The following is a 22399-nucleotide window of genomic DNA, read 5'->3' as shown; positions in this document are numbered from 1 at the left end:
CCTTTTCCTTTTCAAATATTATATATCTTTACTCTTTTTCACTATTTAAATGACTATTAAGGAGATGATCATATCTGAATCAAGTTTAACCTTTTTGGTCCGACTTATGATCGTATTCGAATCTAGCTGTAAACCTCATGATCACTTGGGGGCTTCCTGTCAAACATAGGTCGTATTCGAACCAAAGAGAACATAGCTGTCGTAACCCTCTTGATCGGCTCAAAGCCAAACTCACTAGGGGGCTTCTTGATCGTATCCGAATCATAGCTTAACCCCTTTTGGGTCCGACTTGGATCGTATTCGAATCAGGGTCGTTAAAAACCTCTCAAGGTCATTTGGGGGCTTCCTGTTCAAACATAGGTCGTATTCGAACCAAAGAGAACATAGCTGTCAGTACCCTCTTGATCGGCGCAATGCCAAAGCCACTGGGGGCTATATGATCGTATTCGAATCTTAGCTTAACCCCTTTGGTCCGGGTTACTAATCGTATTCGAATCAGAAAACCCCAACTTTCAGTTACAAGGTTAATTTATATTGTTTGCAAACTATTTTTGCCTTATTGGTCTTTTGTTGTCTCAATTTTAAACGATCAGCACGGTCTTTTCACCGGCTTGACTATTTGACAATAAGCCGCCAAGGCATGATGATCATCAGACATGAAGAAGCATTGACTTCTCAAAAAAGGACTGGATCATGTAAACCGGTGGTCCAGATACAAAAGATACATGTATGACTGTTATTTATGAACAATTTTATTTCTGTGTTAATCAAAGGTTGTTTCAACCTTGTTTATTTTCACGTCTGGTTCTGTTTTTCTACTATGATAAAACCATTGGTCATGTACCGGGTATTCTGACCTGTTAGGTGCTAAACCGCCAAGCCAGTTTTTTTCTTTTCTACAGGAATAGAGCCGAAGTATTACAGAGATAACCATAAATGTGACGCATATATTGACATTAGGAAGCAAAGAGTCACACACATCATCTTATGCATGATGGCATAGGCAAAATATGCAGTTGTTTCAAGCTAAATATATTACAAGGCTTTAAAGAGCCCACAGAGATGGTTCTCACTCTTGCCTCACCGCTTCACCTCCTTTTCTTAATTGGAAGCTGGGATTGGACCAGTCAAAGCCGTTCACGGCAATGAACTCTACTTCATCATCAATCAGGCCAGCCGGATCAACTTCTGGAGCAAACGTATGCTGACGAACCGGCGGGATAAGGTCTGTCACCTTGTAAGAGGGAGTCGCCATCTTCTTATTATCCAAATCAAAACCGGCTGATATTTGTCAATGTTGGTCTCATCTCCAAGAATGGTGGCCCGAGGTCGAACTTCCCTCACGCAAGCAACGAAGTCATCCTGCTCAAATAGAGACCCGTCTTCCTTCACGGTAGGGTACCCCCTGGCTACATCTGTCAGGTCTAGATCTGGCACCCAGGCTTTGGAGCGGCTCAGGGCAGTCAAGGCTCCGACTCTGGCACAGGATCGTTTGACTTCTTGAAACCTGGCAGGTAAGATTGACAATTTTTTCAAGACATCACTGAGTCGGTTGGGTCCTTGGTTGGCAGGAGAGATAGCAGCAAGTTCTCGTTGAGCGCCAGTGTACAACTGCTCCACTAAGGTATAGAGCGCCTTCAGTTTAGTCACATTATCTTGGCTCAGATTTTTGCTTCGCGGGCCTGCACATATTTTTTAAACAAGGGGTCAACATGCGGTTTATATTCCGGGTCAAAAGAAGGTACAAAAAGATCAATACAGATGGCTTACCAAAGATGGCGGAAACCATTTGAGACACCCGGTTCTTTAAGCGGGTAAGCTCCATGGTAACCTCCTCAAGAGCTGCTTCAGCTTTTTCAGTGCGTTGTGTCAGCATCGTATTTTCTTTGGCCCAGGATTTCTTTTTGGCCGTCAAGCTGGTTTTCATTTTTTTCGTCTCAGCAAGACTCAATTGAAGTTTAGAATCAACAGACTTGATTTCTGCCTCTTGATCCGCCAGCCGGGTCTTTGCATCAGTTAATTGGGAGCTCGGTTCAGATAGGGCGTTCTACAAAACATACACATGTGTGTCAAGGCTTAAACTAAAAGTTATAAAGATTCAAGTCTCAAGTACTTTGCACTGCAATACTACTTGATACTTGGGGGCTAATGTCTGCCAAAGCAAACTTTTATGACTCTTATATGTTTCAAGTCCCAAGTGTTTTACAAAGTAATAACACTTGGCACTTGGGGGCTAATGTCTGCCAAAGCAATCTTTTATGACTCTTATATGTTTCAAGTCCCAAGTGTTTTACAAAGTAATAACACTTGGCACTTGGGGGCTAATGTCTGCCAAAACAATTTCTTATGACTCTTATATATTTCAAGTCCCAAGTACCTTACAAAGTAACAACACTTGGCACTTGGGGGCTAATGCATGATATTCAGAAAGTTTCTCAAGATTAAGCCGGATTACAATATTTGTTGGGATTAGTAAAAGACAGCTATGAAGTTAAGTACCGGTTCATTTATGATAAATTGAGCCGGCCCTTGGGGACACTACAAAAAAAAAGACACATCCGTGACATTTTGGGCCGAACGATTTTTTTCTGTCATACATATGACACTTCTATGATGATAATTGTGACAAAACCCGGTATCATCATAGATGTGGTGGGCTCCTACTTCTATGACAAAAAATCATGACAGAAAATGGGCTTTTCGTCCTGGGTGGGCCGGAGATGCAGCTGCATGACATTCTTTAGGCCGTCCGTGACGGAAAAAACCGTGGTAGAAGCGAGGGCGAGGAAAATTTCGGGGAGTTCCCGGTTACGGTGGGAGGTCGGGGGCCGAGCGATGCACGTTTCTCTCGTACACGTACACGCGTGTGTGCGAGGCGCTGGCTCTAACTGAACCCGAGTGAGGCGTTGGGCTCTAACTGAACCCGAGCGATTGCACTGCAGGCTACGCGTTACTGAACCCGAGCGATCGATCGATGGATGTTAACTGAACCCGATCGAGCGATTCTTTCGCTACTGCTGCTAACTGAGCATTGCGGGGGGGGGGGGGGGGGGGGGGGGGGGGGTTGGATGAATAGTGAGCGGTGGTGTTGCCTCTGGATGAATAGGACCCCGTGGTGTGGTGGAGGGATGGATGAACAGTAGACGATGGAGGGGTGCCTGTGGAGGGGTGGTTGAACAGGACCCCGTGGTGTGGAGGGCTGGATGAACAGTAGACGGTGGAGGGGTGGTTGAACACTAGCCGGTGGAGTAGCGCGCGGTGGAGGCTGGATGAACAGGAGCCCATGGAGGCTGGAGGAGGTCGACGGTAGCCCATGGAGGCTGGAGGAGGTCGGCGGTGGAGATGAACAGTATCCCATGGAGTCCCGTTTTGCGGTACGCCACACCCCTCCTGATGAACAGGACCCCCGTTTCGACCATAGGAGGTCTGTTTCGTCTATTTTGCGGTACGCCACACCTCTCCCGATCAACATGACCCTCGTTTCGACCGTAGGAGGTCCATTTCCTCCGTTTTGCGGTACGCCACACCCCTCCCAATCAACTGGACACCGTTTCGACCGTAGGAGGTCCGTTTCCTCCGTTTTGCGGTACGCCACACCCGTCCCGATCAACAGGATCCCGTTTCGAATGTGGCCGGTCGAACACAAGGCCGTTTCCTCCATTTTGTGGTACGCCAAGCCTTGTTTCCATCGCCTGTTCTGTCCAAGCCCTCCCGATGAACACGACCACGCATTCCATTCCAACCCAGCCGGTTGGCTTCCCACGCGTTCCGTTGCCTCCCGATGAACACGACGCATTCCGTTGCCTCCTGATGAACACGACGCATTCCGTTGCCTCCCCATGAGCACGACGCATTCCGTTGCCTCCCAATGAACACGACGACGACGCTGTTTCTCCATTCCGACCCAGCCATGTACACGAGCCCTGGCCGTATGTATGCGCGAGTAGGCGTTCGAGACTCCGCCCGTATGTACACATACGTGGCCGTATTTTCTTTCTTGCACCCTGGCCACTGTGCGTACGTGTACATGCTACATGCGCGCCTCTACTACAACACGTACGCGCCTCTACTACGACACGTGCGCGCCTCTACATCCACCAGTATATATGTACATACACATTCGCGACCAGAATGACAATGCTACGTACGCTTCGACCAGGTGGGTCCCGACTGTCAGGCACTTCCTTGCGTGCGAAGATGTAGCTGGTGGGTCCCAGCAGTCAGGGGGCGAATCATTTTGTTTTTTTGTTCGGACGCACTTCCTTGCGTGCGAAGGTGTAGCTGGCGGGTCCCAGCAGTCAGAGGGGAAACATTTTTTTTCGCGAAATACGGTGGCCCGTCCGATGGGTCCCCGCTGTCAGGTGGAGGAATAATTATTTTCCGCATAATAAGGAGGCACTTCCTTGCTACGGCCGTGGACCCAGCTGTCAGCGTCTCCACGCACAATACTCTTCCGATGGAAGTCGGTCGTTGACCACATTGACCACGCCGCGCCGAGAGCACCACAGCGGTGGACGACGGCGAGGCCTAGGAAGGGGACGATACGGAGGCAGGGAAGACTCGACAGTTGTTTCCCACGCGGAGGGGAGTACGACTGTACGAGGGTTTACTGGTTCATCTGCCGTCGCCGGAGAATAACAACAGGTGTGGGTGAGTAGAGGGATGGCTAGGCCAGCGATGGGAGTACGATGGGGCGGTGAGGCCTGCGCGGCAGGACAGCCGACCGCGGGGAGGAGGGAGCAGGCAGTCCCGCCAGCGCTTGTTTGAGCGGCTGGAGCAGGAAAAGCAGAGATTGAAGAAGCACGACGGCCGTGAAGGAAATATGCCCTAGAGGCAATAATAAAGTTATTATTTATTTCCTTATATCATGATAAATGTTTATTATTCATGCTAGAATTGTATTAACCGGAAACATAATACATTTTGTGAATACATAGACAAACAGAGTGTCACTAGTATGCCTCTACTTGACTAGCTCGTTAATCAAAGATGGTTATGTTTCCTAACCATGGACAAAGAGTTGTTATTTGATTAACGGGATCACATCATTAGTTGAATGATCTGATTGACATGACCCATTCCATTAGCTTAGCACCCGATCGTTTAGTATGTTGCTATTGCTTTCTTCATGACTTATACATGTTCCTATGACTATGAGATTATGCAACTCCCGTTTCCGGAGGAACACTTTGTGTGCTACCAAACGTCACAACATAACTGGGTGATTATAAAGGAGCTCTATAGGTGTCTCCAAAGGTACATGTTGGGTTGGCGTATTTCGAGATTAGGATTTGTCACTCCGATTGTCGGAGAGGTATCTCTGGGCCCTCTCAGTAATGCACATCACTTAAGCCTTGCAAGCATTGCAACTAATGAGTTAGTTGCGGGATGATGTATTACAGAAAGAGTAAAGAGACTTGCCGGTAACGAGATTGACTGGTATTGGAATACCGACGATCAAATCTCGGGCAAGTAACATACCGATGACAAAGGGAACAACGTATGTTGTTATGCGGTCTGACCGATAAAGATCTTCGTAGAATATGTAGGAGCCAATATGGGCATCCAGGTCCCGCTATTGGTTATTGACCGGAGACGTGTCTCGGTCATGTCTACATTGTTCTCGAACCCGTAGGGTCCGCACGCTTAAGGTTTCGATGACAGTTATATTATGAGTTTATGAGTTTTGATGTACCGAAGGAGTTCGGAGTCCCGGATGAGATCGGGGACATGACGAGGAGTCTCGAAATGGTCGAGACGTAAAGATCGATATATTGGACGACTATATTCGGACTTCGGAAAGGTTCCGAGTGATTCGGGTATTTTTCGGAGTACCGGAGAGTTACGGGATCGCCGGGAGAAGTATTGGGCCTTATTGGGCCATACGGGAAAGAGAGAGGGGCTGCCTAGGGCAGGCCGCGCCCCCCAAGGCCTAGTCCGAATTGGACTAAGGGGAGGGGCTGCGCCCCCTCCTTCCTTCCCTTCTCCCTTCCCCTTCCTTGTCTCCTACTCCTACTACATGGAAGGACTCCTAGTTGGACTAGGAAAGGGGGAATCCTACTCCCGGTGGGAGTAGGACTCCCCTAGGGCGCGCCATAGACAGGGGACCCTCCCCTCCTCCATCCTTTATATACGGGGGAGGCACCCCATAGACACACAAGTTGATCCTTGATCGTTCCTTAGCCGTGTGCGGTGCCCCCTGCCACCTATATTCCACCTCGTTCATACTGTATGGTGCTTAGGCGAAGCCCTGCGCGGTAGAACATCAGATCGTCACCACGCCGTCGTGCTGACGAACTCTCCCCGACGCTTTGCTGGATCGGAGCCCGGGGATCGTCATCGAGCTGCACGTGTGCTAAGACTCGGAGGTGCCGGAGTAACGGTGCTTGGATCGGTCGGATCGGGAAGACGTACGACTACTTCCTCTACGTTGTGTAATCGCTTCCGCAGTCGGTCTGCGTGGGTACGTAGACAACACTCTCCCCTCTCGTTGCTGTGCATCACCATGATCTTGCGTGTGCGTAGGAAATTTTTTGAAATTACTACGTTCCCCAACAGTGGCATCCGAGCCTAGGTTTTATGTTGATGTTATATGCACGAGTAGAACACAAGTGAGTTGTGGGCGATATAAGTCATACTGCCTACCAGCATGTCATACTTTGGGTTCGGCGGTATTGTTGGACGAGACGACCCAGACCAACATTACGCGTACGCTTACGCGAGACCGGTTCCCCCGACGTGCTTTGCACATAGGTGGCTTGCGGGCGACTGTCTCTCCAACTTTAGTTGAACCGAGTATGGCTACGCCCGGTCCTTGCGAAGGTTAAAACGGAGTCAAATTGACAAACTATCGTTGTGGTTTTGATGCGTAGGTGAGATTGGTTCTTGCTTAAGCCCGTAGCAGCCACGTAAAACTTGCAACAACAAAGTAGAGGACGTCTAACTTGTTTTTGCAGGGCATGTTGTGATGTGATATGGTCAAGGCATGATGATGAATTTTATTGTATGAGATGATCATGTTTTGTAACCGAGTTATCGGCAACTGGCAGGAGCCATATGGTTGTCGCTTTATTGTATGCAATGCAATCACGATGTAATGCTTTACTTTATCACTAAGCGGTAGCGATAGTCGTGGAAGCATAAGATTGGCGAGACGACAACGATGCTACGATGGAGATCAAGGTGTCGCGCCGGTGACGATGGTGATCATGACGGTGCTTCGGAGATGGAGATCACAAGCACAAGATGATGATGGCCATATCATATCACTTATATTGATTGCATGTGATGTTTATCTTTTTATGCATCTTATCTTGCTTTGATTGACGGTAGCATTATAAGATGATCTCTCACTAAATTATCAAGAAGTGTTCTCCCTGAGTATGCACCGTTGTCAAAGTTCGTCGTGCCCAGACACCACGTGATGATCGGGTGTGATAAGCTCTACGTCCATCTACAACGGGTGCAAGCCAGTTTTTGCACACGCAGAATACTCAGGTTAAACTTGACGAGCCTAGCATATGCAGATATGGCCTCGGAACACGGAGACCAAAAGGTCGAGCGTGAATCATATAGTAGATATGATCAACATAACGATGTTCACCATTGAAAACTACTCCATCTCACGTGATGATCGGTTATGGTTTAGTTGATTTGGATCACGTGATCACTTAGAGGATTAGAGGGATGTCTATCTAAGTGGGAGTTCTTAAATAATTTGATTAATTGAACTTAAACTTATCATGAACTTAGTACCTGATAGTATCTTGCTTGTTTATGTTGATCGTGGATAGATGGCTCGTGCTGTTGTTCCGTTGAATTTTAATGCGTTCCTTGAGAAAGCAAAGTTGAAAGATGTTAGTAGCAATAATGCGGATTGGATCCGTGATATGAGGTTTATCCTCATTGCTGCATAGAAGAATTATGTCCTTGATGCACCGCTAGGTGACGGACCTATTGCAGGAGCAGATGCAGATGTTATGAACGTTTGGCTAGCTAAATATGATGACTACTTGATAGTTTAGTGCACCATGCTTAATGGCTTAGAATCGGGACTTCAAAGACGTTTTGAACGTCATGGGGCATATGAGATGTTCCAGGAGTTGAAGTTAATATTTCAAGCAAATACCCGAGTTGAGAGATATGAAGTCTCCAACAAGTTCTATAGCTAAAAGATGGAGGAGAATCGCTCAACTAGTGAGCATGTGCTCAGATTGTCTGAGTACTACAATCGCTTGAATCAAGTGGGAGTTAATCTTCCAGATAAGATAGTGATTGACAGAATTCTCTAGTCACCATCACCAAGTTAGTAGAACTTCGTGATGAACTATGATATGCAAGGGATAACGGAAACGATTCCCAAGCTCTTCGTAATGCGGAAATTGACGAAGGTAGAAATCGAGAAAAACATCAAGTGTTGATGGTAGACAAGACCACTAGTTTCAAGAAAAGGGCAGAGGGAAGAAGGGGAACTTCAAGAAGAACATCAAGCAAGTTTCTGCTCAAGTGAAGAAGCCCAAGTCTGGTCCTAAGCCTGAGACCAAGTGTTTCTACTGCAAAGGGACTGGTCACTGGAAGCGGAACTACCCCAAGTGATTGGCAGATAAAAAGGATGGCAAAGTGAACATAAGTATATTTGATATACATGTTATTGATGTGTATTTTACTCGTGTTCGTAGCAACCCCTCGGTATTTGGTACTGGTTCAGTTGCTAAGAGTAGTAACTCGAAACGGGAGTTGCAGAATGAACAGAGACTAGTTAAGGGTGAAGTGACGATGAGAGTTGGAAGTGGTTCCAAGATTGATATGATCATCATCGCATACTCCCTATACTTTTGGGATTAGTGTTGAACCTGAATAAGTGTTATTTGGTGTTTGCGTTGAGCATGAATATGATTTGATCATGTTTATTGTAATACGGTTATTCATTTAAGTAAGAGAATAAATTGTTGTTCTGTTTACATGAATAAAACCTTATATGGTTACACACCCAATGAAATAGTTCGTTGGATCTCGATCGTAGTGATACACATAATCATAATATTGAAACCAAAAGATGCAAAGTTAATAATGATAGTGCAACTTATTTGTGGCACTGCCGTTTAGGTCATATTGGTGTAAAGCGCATGAAGAAACTCCATGCTGATGGGCTTTTGGAATCACTTGATTATGAATCAGTTGATGCTTGCGAACCATGCCTCATGGGCAAGATGACTAAGACTCTGTTCTTCGGAACAATGGAGCGAGCAGCTGACTTATTGGAAATAATACATACTGATGTATGCGATCTTTTGAGTGTTAAGGCTCGTGGCGGGTATCGTTATTTTCTGACCTTCACAGATGATTTGAGCAGATATGGGGATATCTACTTGATGAAACATAAGTCTGAAACATTTGAGCAGTTCAAAGAATTTTAGGGTGAAGTGGAAAATCATCGTGACAAGAAAATAAAAGTTTCTACGATATGACCGCAGAGGTAAAATATTTGAGTTACGAGTTTGGCCTTCAATTAAAACAATGTGAAATAGTTTCACTACTCACGCCACCTGGAACACCATAGTGTAAAGGTGTGTCCGAACGTCATAACCGTACTTTATTAGATATAGTGCGATCTATGATGTATCTTACCGATCTACCACTATCGTTTTGGGGTTATGCATTAGAGACAGCTGCATTCACGTTAAATAGGGCACCATCTAAATCCGTTGAGACGACACCGTGTGAACTATGGTTTGGCAAGAAACCTAAGCTGTCGTTTCTTAAAGTTTGGAGTTGTGATGCTTATGTGAAAAAGTTTCATCTCGATAAGCTCAAACTCAAATCGGAGAAATATGTCTTCATAGGATACCCAAAGGAGACAGTTGGGTACACCTTCTATCACAGATCCGAAGGCAATACATTCGTTGCTAAGAATGGATCCTTTCTAGAGAAGGAGTTTCTCTCGAAAGAAGTGAGTGGGAGGAAAGTAGAACTTGATGAGGTAACTGTACCTCCTCCCTTATTGGAAAGTAGTACATCACAGAAACCGGTTTCTGTGACACCTACACCAATTAGTAAGGAAGCTAATGATGATGATCATGAAACTTCAGATCAAGTTACTACCGAATCTCGTAGGTAAACCAGAGTGAGATCCGCACCAGAGTGGTACGGTAATCCTGTTCTGGAAGTCATGTTACTAGACCATGACGAACTTGCGAACTATGAGGAAGCGATGATGAGCCCAGATTCCGATAAAAGGCTTGAGGCCATGAAATCTGAGATAGGATCCATGTATGAGAACAAAGTGTGGACTTTGGTGGACTTGCCCGAGGATCGGCAAGCCATTGATAATAAATGGATCTTCAAGAGGAAGACGGACACGGATAGTAGTGTTACTATCTACAAAGCTAGAATTGTCGCAAAAGGTTTTTGACAAGTTCAAGGTGTTGACTACGATGAGAGTTTCTCACTCGTATCTATGCTTAAGTCTGTCCGAATCATGTTAGCAATTGCCGCATTTTATGAAATCTGGCAAATGGATAAACAAAACTGCATTCCTTAATGGATTTATTAAAGAAGAGTTGTATGTGATGCAACAAGATGGTTTTGTCAATCCTAAAGGTGCTAACAAAATATGCAAGCTCCAGCGATCCATTTATGGACTGGTGCAAGCATCTCGGAGTTGGAATATACGCTTTGATAAGTTGATCAAAGCATATAGTTTTATACAGACTTGCGATGAAGCCTATATTTACAAGAAAGTGAGTGGGAGCTCTGTAGCATTTCTGATATTATATGTGGATGACATATTACTGATTGGAAATGATATAGAATTTCTGGATAGCATAAAGGGATACTTGAATAAGAGTTTTTCAATGAAAGACCTCGGTGAAGCTGCTTACATATTAGGCATAAAGATCTATAGAGATAGATCAAGGCGCTTAATTGGACTTTCACAAAGCACATACCTTGACAAGATTTTGAAGTAGTTCAAAATGGAACAGTCAAAAAAGAGTTCTTGCCTGTGTAACAAGGTGTGAAATTGAGTAAGACTCAAAGCCCGACCACGGCAGAAGATAGAAAGAGAATGAAAGTCATTCCCTATGCCTCAGCCATAGGTTCTATAAAGATGCCATGCTATGTACCAGATCTATTGTATACCCTACACTGATTTTGGCAAGGGAGTACAATAATGATCTAGGAGTAGATCACTGGACAGCGGTCAAAATTATCCTTAGTGGAATAAGGATATGTTTCTCGATTATGGAGGTGACAAAAAAGTTCGCCGTAAAGGGTTACGTCGATGCAAGTTTTGACACTAATCTGGATGACTCTAAGTCTCGATCTAGATACATATTGTAAGTGGGAGCAATTAGCTAGAGTAGCTCCGTGCAGAGCATTGTAGACATAGAAAATTGCAAAATACATAACAGATCTGAATATGAAAGACCCGTTGACTAAGATTCTCTCACAAGCAAAACATGATCACACATTAGTACTCTTTGGGTGTTAATCACATAGCGATGTGAACTAGATTACTGAATCCAGTAAACCCTTTGGGTGTTGGTCACATGGCGATGTGAACTATGGGTGTTAATCACATGGTGATGTGAACTATTGCTGTTAAATCACATGATGATGTGAACTAGATTATTGACTCTAGTGCAAGTGGGAGACTGAAGGAAATATGCCCTAGAGGCAATAATAAAGATATTATTTATTTCCTTATATCATGATAAATGTTTATTATTCATGCTAGAATTGTATTAACCGGAAACATAATACATGTGTGAATACATAGACAAACAAAGTGTCACTAGTATGCCTCTACTTGACTAGCTCGTTAATCAAAGATGGTTGTGTTTCCTAACCATAGACAAAGAGTTGTTATTTGATTAACGGGATCACATCATTAGTTGAATGATCTGATTGACATGACCCATTCCATTAGCTTAGCACCCGATCGTTTAGTATGTTGCTATTGCTTTCTTCATGACTTATACATGTTCCTATGACTATGAGATTATGCAACTCCCGTTTACCGGAGGAACACTTTGTGTGCTACCAAACGTCACAACGTAACTGGGTGATTATAAAGGAGCTCTACAGGTGTCTCCAAAGGTACATGTTGGGTTGGCGTATTTCGAGATTAGGATTTGTCACTCCGTTTGTCGGAGAGGTATCTCTGGGCCCTCTCAGTAATACACATCACATAAGCCTTGCAAGCATTGCAACTAATGTTTTAGTTGTGAGATGATGTATTACAGAACGAGTAAAGAGACTTGCCGGTAACGAGATTGAACTAGGTATTGGATACCGATGATCGAATCTCGGGCAAGTAACATACCGATGACAAAGGGAACAACGTATGTAGTTATGCGGTCTGACCGATAAAGATCTTCGTAGAATATGTAGGAGCCAATATGGGCATCCAGGTCCCGCTATTGGTTATTGACCGGAGACGTGTCTCGGTCATGTCTACATTGTTCTCGAACCCGTAGGGTCCGCACGCTTAAGGTTTCGGTGACAGTTATATTACGAGTTTATGAGTTTTGATGTACCGAAGGAGTTCGGAGTCCCGGATGAGATCGGGGACATGACGAGGAGTCTCAAAATGGTCGAGACGTAAAGATCGATATATTGGATGACTATATTCGGACTTCGGAAAGGTTCCGAGTGATTCGGGTATTTTTCGGAGGTACCGGGGAGTTACGGGAATACGGGGAGAAAGTATTGGGCCTTATTGGGCCATACGGGAAAGAGAGAGGGGCTGCCTAGGGCAGGCCGCGCGCCCCCCAAGGCCTAGTCCGAATTGGACTAGGGGGAGGGGCTGCGCCCCCTCCTTCCTTCCCTTCTCCCTTCCCCTTCCTTGTCTCCTACTCCTACTACATGGAAGGACTCCTAGTTGGACTAGGAAAGGGGGGGAATCCTACTCCCGGTGGGAGTAGGACTCCCCTAGGGCGCGCCATAGAGAGGGCCGGCCCTCCCCTCCTCCACTCCTTTATATACGGGGCAGGGGCACCCTAGGACACACAAGTTGATCCTTGAGATCGTTCCTTAGCCGTGTGCGGTGCCCCCTGCCACCATATTCCACCTCGATCATATTGTAGTGGTGCTTAGGCGAAGCCCTGCGACGGTAGTACATCGAGATCGTCACCACGCCGTCGTGCTGACGGAACTCCTCCCCGACGCTTTGTTGGATCGGAGCCCGGGGATTGTCATCGAGCTGCACGTGTGCTAAGAACTCGGAGGTGCCGGAGTAACGGTGCTTGGATCGGTCGGATCGGGAAGACGTACGACTACTTCCTCTACGTTGTGTCAACGCTTCCGCAGTCGGTCTGCGTGGGTACGTAGACAACACTCTCCCCTCTCGTTGCTGTGCATCATCATGATCTTGCGTGTGCGTAGGAAAATTTTGAAATTACTACGTTGCCCAACAGGCCGTTGGATGGACATCCAACAGTCAGTGCTTGTGCGTCAACCTTTTTTAGGAAAGCCTCAAATCTGTGGAAAACAGCATACATCCCATCTGCCATTATTTCTAATAATTTACAGCCCATTTGCTAATTCTTAAGGTTTTTTTGGAGCCCATATTCTTTTTGTTAGCATTACAGCCCATATTGTGGCCACGGTTAAAAAAATATACGAAATTTTGCATATTTCTGTGCGGTCCAAACTGTTTTTAATCCCAAAATTTCGACTCACATTCAAACTGATTTTAAAAATAAATGTATATCAATATAAAATCCAACAAATTCTCCACGCATAAAAATTAATGTAATTTAAAATCTTGAAATGAAAAAAATATATTTGAAACTAATTACCGGTTTGATGTGTTTAAAAAATGTACAGCCCATTTCTCATTACTGATGGGCCATTTTCTCGGCCAGCCGAATGAAAGCTCTCCTCGTCTTGAAAGATTTGCAGCCCAACAGGCCTGACAAAGCGACTTACTTGGCAAATCACAAAAAAACTGGGCTCTGGCCGTGGACCCAGCTGTCAGCCTCTCCACGTACAGTACTCTTCCGATGGAAGTCGTTCCTTGAACACGCTGACCACGCCGCGCGGAGAGCACCACGGCGGTGGACGACGGCGATGCCTAGGAAGGGGACGACACGGAGCCGGGGAAGACGCGACAGTGGAAGCCCACGCGGAGAGGAGTATGAGGGTTCACTGGTTTGGCTGCGGTGTGAGGTTGCCGTCGCCGCAGGGCCTAGCCAGCGGTGGGAATAGTAGGGGCGATGAGGCCTCTGCGGGAGCACAGCCGGCCACAGGAGGCAGGAGCATGCGGCACGACCGGCGCTGCTTTGGGCGGCTAGAGCAAGAAGACCAGAGGTTGAAGAAGCACTACGGCCGTTGGATGGACATCGTACGATCATTGGAGCTAGAATCGTTCATATTCACTAAGTTGACAAAGCCCTTCGTCCCCGTCAACTTAGTAGGCCCACAAGTCAGCCTCCCACCAAGGTGGGTCCCAGCTAGCCGGGGGAGTATTCATTTTTTTGTGCGTAATAAGGAGGCACTTCTGGTGGGTCCGAGCTGACAGCAGGGGAACGTTTTTTTCATGAAATACGGTGGCCCGTCCGATGGGTCCCAGCAGTCAGGGGGGAATGATTTTTTTCGCAAAATACTGGTGGCCCGTCCGGTGGGTCCCCGGTGTCAGGTGGAGGAATAATTATTTTCCGCGTAATAAGGAGGCACTTCCTTGCGGCTGCCGTCGACCCAACTGTCAGCCTCTCCATGTATAGTACTCTTCCGATGGAAGTCGGTCGTTGACCACATTGACCACGCCGCGCCGAGAGCACCACGGCGGTGGACGACGGTGAGGCCTAGGAAGGGGACGACGCGGAGCTGGGCAAGACGCGGCAGTGGATGCCCATGCGGAGAGGAGTACGAGTGTTCACTGGTTCGGCTGCGGTGTGAGGATGCCATCGCTGCAGAATAACAGGGGGTGTGGGTGAGTGGAGGGATGGCCTGGCCAGCGGTGGGAGTAGTATGGGGGCAGTGAGGCCTCCGAGGCAGCACAGCCGGCCTCGGGAGGCAGGAGCAGGCGGCACGACCGGTGCTGCTTTGGCGGCTGGACCAAAAAGACCAGAGGTTGAAGAAGCACTACGGCCGTTGGATGAACATCGTACGGTCACTGAAGCTAGAATCCTTTATATTGACTAAGTTGACAAAGCCCTTGGTACGCTCCAACTTAGTAGGCCCACAGGTCAGCCTTCGAAACGGTGCGCCCAGATGTCAGGGGGAGGAATCATTTTTTGGGTGGCTGAAGCTAAGAATATCCGAGATTGAAGAAGAAGCACGACATCCGTTGGATAGACATCCAACGGCCACTGCTGCTAGAACCGTGTGTTGACTATAATAAGTTGACAAAGCCTTGCATACGCGTCAACTTATTTTTTTAGGGGACGCGTCACTTAGTAGGCCCACAAGTGTGTGGCAGAGAACTTATAACCCATTTGCGTTTTGTAAGAATGTACAACCCATTTTTGAATTCTAATAGAATTTACAACAACCCATTTACAGTTTGTTAAAAGTACAACCCATTTTCTAGCTAGGACAATGATTAATAATTTCAACCAACCGTTGAAGACAGAATTCAATAAAATTTCCCACATTTTGATGGGATCCGAAATATTTTTATTCCGAAATTTCTAATCTGATTAAATATAAATTTGTATTACGTAAAAATCAAACGAAACATTGCACGCGCAACAATGAAAATTTAAGATTTTCAAAATCCATAAATAATATTTTATAAACTAATTTCGTGTTTGGTGCATTTTTTATAGTTACTGCCCAGTTTTTATAATTACATCTCATTTATTATTTTTTAAAGCCCATTTTCCTGTTAAGCCTAATGCTTCCCTCCTAGGAAAGATTTGCAGCCCAACGGGGCGGAGAATAACAAGTTGACCTTGCCTGGGTATTCCTCAAAAAGACGTATAGCTGGGCTAGCCATTTTCATCTTGAAAAAAATAGTATCTGGGCTGGATATATGGCCTGGGCTAGACGGGCCATAGCCCGCCCAGTTAATACCCTGCTCTCCTCTGAACAACAACGAAATCATCGCCAATAAAAACTCGGCAGTGCTCACGCCTCAAAAACACAAATACTGCTCGAGCTGCTTGGTCCCATCTGTCGGCCGCACCTTGTGCAATTCTCTCGTTTATATTGACTACATAGGTTGACAATGGTGTGGGATCGTGATGTCAGGAAACCAGGAGAAAGCAAAAAAAATATAGTTGTACATAATAAGGAGGCACTTGCGTACGTACGGCTATGGCCCTAGTGGGTCCCTAGTTTCATCCAGTCCAAATAAACTCATCTCCTGAATCCTCATGTTCGTTGATGATGTTAACAATGCTCGGCGCCACGGCGAGCGCAACAACTCGAAGGACAACGGAGAGGGCCTCGCGGGCCCTATAGATGGTCTGATACAGCGCCCGCTGCTCATTCAGGAAGCCAGGATCATCGGACACCTATGAGCACCTTCGAGAAACTGAGACGGCATGAAACGGTAAGGCCGCGCTTGGGAGCTCTGGTTTATTTCAAACCTGTATTAACATACAAGTGTAATTTACTCGTCATCGGAAACAACGTGTAAAATACAGGCATAATGAAACCAAGGGCCCGAGGTCTGTAAGTAAAACCGGCGGGTTACGCGTGTAATTTGAGAGACTAGTGTATATTTTACGAGCACTGCTATATGGACGACATTACCAGACGATACATGCACGACGTGCGTATCATGCCATCCATGGGCAAGGCTGAAACAACAGCTAACGGCTAGATTAGCAATCGTCCGAGTGTCGTTCAGCATTTTTATCATGTGTGAAGTACTTCCGATATTTTACTAGTCGAAATCGACCAACCAAGCGCCTTCGCCCGAGACCATATGCTTTAATTTTCAAGCGTCAGTTTTACAAGCGGTTTTGGTTGGAAAACGACGATCCAATCACGACCTAATATCATGAGTTGGTCGGAAGATCATATGGTTTCACGTCTAACCTACCCGACTTGTCGTATAGGTTATGAATGAAACATCAGACGATGAACTTCTTAAGCACGGAAACAACAGAAGAAGATGATCTTCTTAACAAGCAAATCACTGGCATTAGATCGACATGGAAAACAATACGAAGCATTATTCTCAGGAGGCACGGTGAACAGCTCGTGATGCCGCATGCCACAACATTCCAAGATCAACTTTGCAATCAAACACAAGGCCCGACATTACATAGACAATATTAAGAACAAACTCTTAACACAGGAATATCTCAGCAGAGTAACTATTTACTTCTAAACTGAACACAGGAATAGGAAAAAACACTCGACGCTGCTCACAGCAAGGGCGTCCCACTCAAAAAAATCAAATGCATGTCTTCTGGCTAACATCAATGAGCAAATTTTGACAAGGTTTTCCAGTTCCAATATATTAAACTAACGTCTTCTTGCTAACATCAATGATTAAACTTTGACAAGCTTTTCCCATTCAAAATATGTAATGCCTATGATCGTCTTGTCGTAGCTTCTTGTACTTGTTTGGGCACTTTTTGCCAAGGGCACTCCACGTGTTGTTAAATTGCCAATGGTCTCTGCAGACTAGTCATGTCACTGGTGTCTAATAATACTCTGTAAAGCTTCTCGGTCATTCCTTCTGTAATGTAGCGCAAACAGTGACTGCTTCTTTCTGCAGAGTGGAACGACCAACTGGACCCAGTAATGCAGCAGTTTGCCTTGGACACATTGGCTCCTTTTGTGCAGTTCAACTAAAATCGAAGTCGGAATAAAACCAAGCTTTAATTTTGATATCCCTGTAAGCAACAATAGGTATAAGGGAAACAATTACTGAGAAATAACGGTTGATGACTTGTACTCCCAGAAGGAAAGCATCTACTGATCTACTTTATGTTAATGGGAAACAAAGCAGGAGAGTAGCAATTCTCCACCAGTGTGATTCATTCATATTGACTGAGACATTATCTTAACAATGCCTTGTTTCAACATGTATAAAGAATGACAAAGCAGAAAAGTACCATTCCTAAAACAATGCAACTGATTCATTTTAACAGAGACATTATCTTAACAATACCTTGGTTAAACATGTAGAAAGAAATACAAAGGAGGATAGTACCATTCCTAACAAGTGTTGCAGTTTTGAACTAAGATTCAGTAGTTAATTAATTCTGAGAGTGGCATTGCTTAATTTTACCAGCGGCATTAGATTAACGAAAAGCATAAACAGTTCCAGGGGAGAGTGGGCGCAACAACAATATGTGCTTCCATCTACTTATAAAGGGGGTGATGCAGAGTTTGTTGTAACAAAGCAACAAGCATCATGTCTGGGTTGGTCCCATTTTTGTTCACTACTTAATGGGAGAAGACAACAATACAATAGCTTCAATTCAACATTTATTTAAAACAGTACCAATACAAGTAGCACAACATCTCAAAGCACACTGCACAATCATGTGGATGAAGGCCTGTACTGACCTTTCATGAGACGAACAAGATAAAATACGAATCTGCCAACACAAATAGGAAATCCAATCTCGTTTTGTGCAGTTGCACTGAAATCAAGCAAAGTTTTTCGCGTAGCGAAGCAAAATGTCGCAATAGCAACAAGTTGAATCGATATGAAGACTGAAAACAAATCTCGATCTCCTTTTGTGTAGTTCCACCAAAATTAAGCAAAGTCACCGGTGTGACATTTAAGTTGAACTGCACAAAACACTCTTAAAACATAAGTGTTTCGAGTAGCGAAGCAAAATGTCGCAATAGCAACAAGTTGAATCGATACCCCTGTTTTAATAGAGGCAAAAAAGGCATTGCTTCAATTTTCCGGCGGCATTCTTAGATTAACAACAGCAAAATAGCTGTATGGGACATGCCAGCACCATGTGCGTCCACACGTATAAATGGGTGATGCAGAGTATGTAGCCAAGCAGCATATATGCGCTGGTCCCATATTTGTTCTCTTTGAACCTCCTTCCTATGTGAGGGTAGCAAATCTAGTCCTGCACAAACTACCCGACCCCCCAGTTTCTTTCCCTTTTCAACAAAGAGATCGGTTCCTTATAGATGTGTGTACTGGGTTACCCCCTTTTTCCCTTTTCGACCTACAAAGCGGCTGGATAGCTAGTCTATACTACTTTCCGCCCCTCCTTTCCTCATTGAACCACGTCCTAGATTCTTGCTCCAGCCCGCCACACCATTCTTTCCTCTTTGAACCAAGACCTAGATTCGACTATAGATTGAAAAAGATCCACATGCAGCTAGAGCAACGACGGTTTCAAAGAAACTTATACCTTAGGGTCGTCGGGATGTGGCAAGGCGTGCGGCGCGAGGCCGGATCTGCCCACACTACATATGGCAGCGAGGAAGAAGGGGTCGGTGGCCCTCCTGCACAGGCGCTGGGTGAAAGAGAACAACGCAGCCGGCAGTGGATTGCCTCCCTCGCCGAAGGCGATAGAGTGAACGCTGCACCTCCTCCCCTTCCCAGTGCGACGGGATACAGACGCCTCCTTCACCAGCTGTGAGGGGGGAGAGAGAGACAAGAGGCAACGCATTCTTGTTTAGATCTGGTGAAGAGAGGGTGAGAGACTGTGAATATAGCAAACCCTAGCAAATGAACGCTGAGCCTCCAGCGTGTAACATATATGTAGTGCGGCGAGCGTGTGGAGAGTGCAAACCCTAAGTTGATGTCCACTCTATTTGTGGTCTATTTTTTCCTATTTTTTTGTTTCTTGTTGCTACATTATGTACTTGTGGGAGCTTAGATGTGATATCCTTAAATAACATCTAGATGTGAATTAGACAAACTGATTTTCTAACGTACCAAGAAAGAGAACTCGATCAAAAACACGCCCCCGCTTCCAGGTCGCGGAGTCGTCGCGCACACACACATAGACATGCATATCCGTGTTTAGGTAAAATTCCATTTCCATCTCCATCTCCAATCATATTTGTCCAACTGGCACATTATTTACATTGTTAATTATATACGTAGCAATATTAACGTACAACATCTCTTGTTTGCGCACGTCCGGACCGCTGCCATGGCCGTTCCTGACCAACCCAAACCCTCTTCATCACCCGCGCGTGCTTCCCGCCCGAAATGGTCAGTGCCGCATTCATGCCCGGCCAGAGCGGACGTGACCTCTCACTGGCGCCAGCATTGAAGCGACGCGCCGGCCGAGAGAGCGTCGCCCGCGCCGCTTCCAGGTGCACGCGGCTGCTCCGCGTTCAAAGGTCGCAATAGCCGGCTACAACATGCATGTAAAAAGTTCTTGGGAGTCCGTGCTACAGCTAGCTGTCCTCCCCCAACTCGTCAATCTCTTCCAGTAGTGCTAGTACTCCATGGCGCGATCCATCAACAAGCAGGCGGGAAAGTTATCGCATACTCGATTTGCGGTGAGTGGCATGCCGAGCGACCATGTGGGGTCGAGCCGTGGAGGAGGGTGAGACACGAACACGCCATACGTGATTTAAACATTGGTTTTGCTCGATGGCGCGATCCAACGAAATGAAACGTTGGTTTCTCTCCGTTTCCATTTTTTCTCCGGAAAAACGGAAACTTTTCACTCCATTTTCATTCCTATTCCAAGGTTGCCCCGTTACAACATTCCATCAAATACAAAGGAAAACTAACACGCATGCTGATGCATCTCAATGATTCACAGATCATAGCCAATATTTACTTCACAAATAAAGAAAAAAGTTGTGAGAGCGTGTACGAAAGAAAAACCACTGATGGGGTCACTACGACTTAAACCCTAAACATGATTTAATTTCCTGGCCAGGTAGAACCTGTCGAAGGAAAGATGTCTGGCACCCTCGAATCATACGATGCTTTTGTGCAGTTCCACTAAAATCGAACTAAGCATCCCTGATGGCAAAGATATTGAAGAAGTGTGATTAGAATAATAATACTGGCACTAGTTCATGAGACATAAACTCATCACAAGTAGAAGCCGGTAGAAGTAGAGAAAGATCGACATGGAGATGGAGCTATGGCAGTGGAGCAAGCCGGCTCCAAAAGGAAGACAGACTACCTGGGACGTCAGGTTGTAGCTAGAAGGGCGGTTGGGATGCGGCATCGGCCCATACTGCGGTGACCTTCGACTGGGACGCACCGACTGTGGGTTTTCTCCCTCGCCGATGTCGACCGCATCTACGCAGAACATTGTTCCCTTCCCCCAGCTGCGGGATCAGGCCCGTCGTTCTATGCTTGTGAAGAGAGCAACCTAAGAAAGCAGGCTTGTAGCTTAGGCTCCTGTTAGTGTATATATAGTGGTTTTCTTTTTCTCTCCATATCAACCATTTTATATTGCGTACGTGTCATTCAAGAGTGAACTGATGGTTGCTTTTTCCGACTAACTTACTATGTGATTTGACTGCTCCTTAGTGGCCCCTACACGTACTCCTCCTACATGTATGCAACAGTCACACGTACACATGGACGCAAAAATGCGCGCGACGCCCTAATGCATGCATGTCCGAGCACACGACGGAACACACATGGTCACGCTCAAGTGCTCAACCTACACGTGCATGCACACACATACTCAGTCAAGGTGAGCTAGTGACCGTATAAACACCAGCAAATATATATATTGAGCGCAATGAGCGTATCATGAAGTCCACTGACCGTATTTTTACAAATATACAGTGACAGACAGTGTATTTATATCGTTTGAAATTAAGCCATATTAATCGGAGAGGAGGCAGTATGGACTAGCATTACTTTGCTGTGTCCCATCAAGTTGCCAAACAAGGAGAAGGTTGCAGGACGGGAGAAGCTTGCGCGCGGTGGCTCGCAGGACAAGGAGAAACTTTTGACTAATGCAAGCTCTCCCTCGCTCAGGCGGTGGACGTGCAATAGTTAATTCGGTGTCAGATTGCCAGAAGCATACACTATACTACTACTAGTGCTATTATTGTTCGACTTCCTGAATAGGCGAACAACCAAGCGCAAAGATTACTAGTACTACTACTATAGTCTATAAAGGTACGTACTATACTAGTACTAGGAACCGGATGGAGGAGCGTCTGCACTCTTATTATAATTTTAAAATGTGATAAAGCAATCTTCAACACATTTGGTTCTCTTCGAGGGTTCTCGCATGTGATAATGGAAGTTGATTGCATGGAACACTCGCCACAATTCTCGCTTAATTCTGGTTCATATCCTGTTACAAATAGTAGCGCTCGGTAATATTTCCTCTTTTTTTGTTATTCAGCATGTACATAGGTCAGCAAACCTTGCGGCGCATCTTCATGCGAACTGTGCTTGCTGCACTTTGAATGTGGCCGAGAGCTGGCTTGATGAAACACCTCGCTTCCTACTTCTTTTTTTGCGGGGTACCTCGCTTCCTAGTGTAACGCCCTCGATGCGGCTATATCTCCTACGTGT

This window comes from Triticum urartu, chromosome 3, assembly GCF_003073215.2.
Source record: "Triticum urartu cultivar G1812 chromosome 3, Tu2.1, whole genome shotgun sequence".
Classification (NCBI taxonomy): domain Eukaryota; kingdom Viridiplantae; phylum Streptophyta; class Magnoliopsida; order Poales; family Poaceae; genus Triticum; species Triticum urartu.
The sequence above is the reverse complement of the archived record's forward strand: the minus strand, read 5'-3'. Positions refer to the sequence as shown.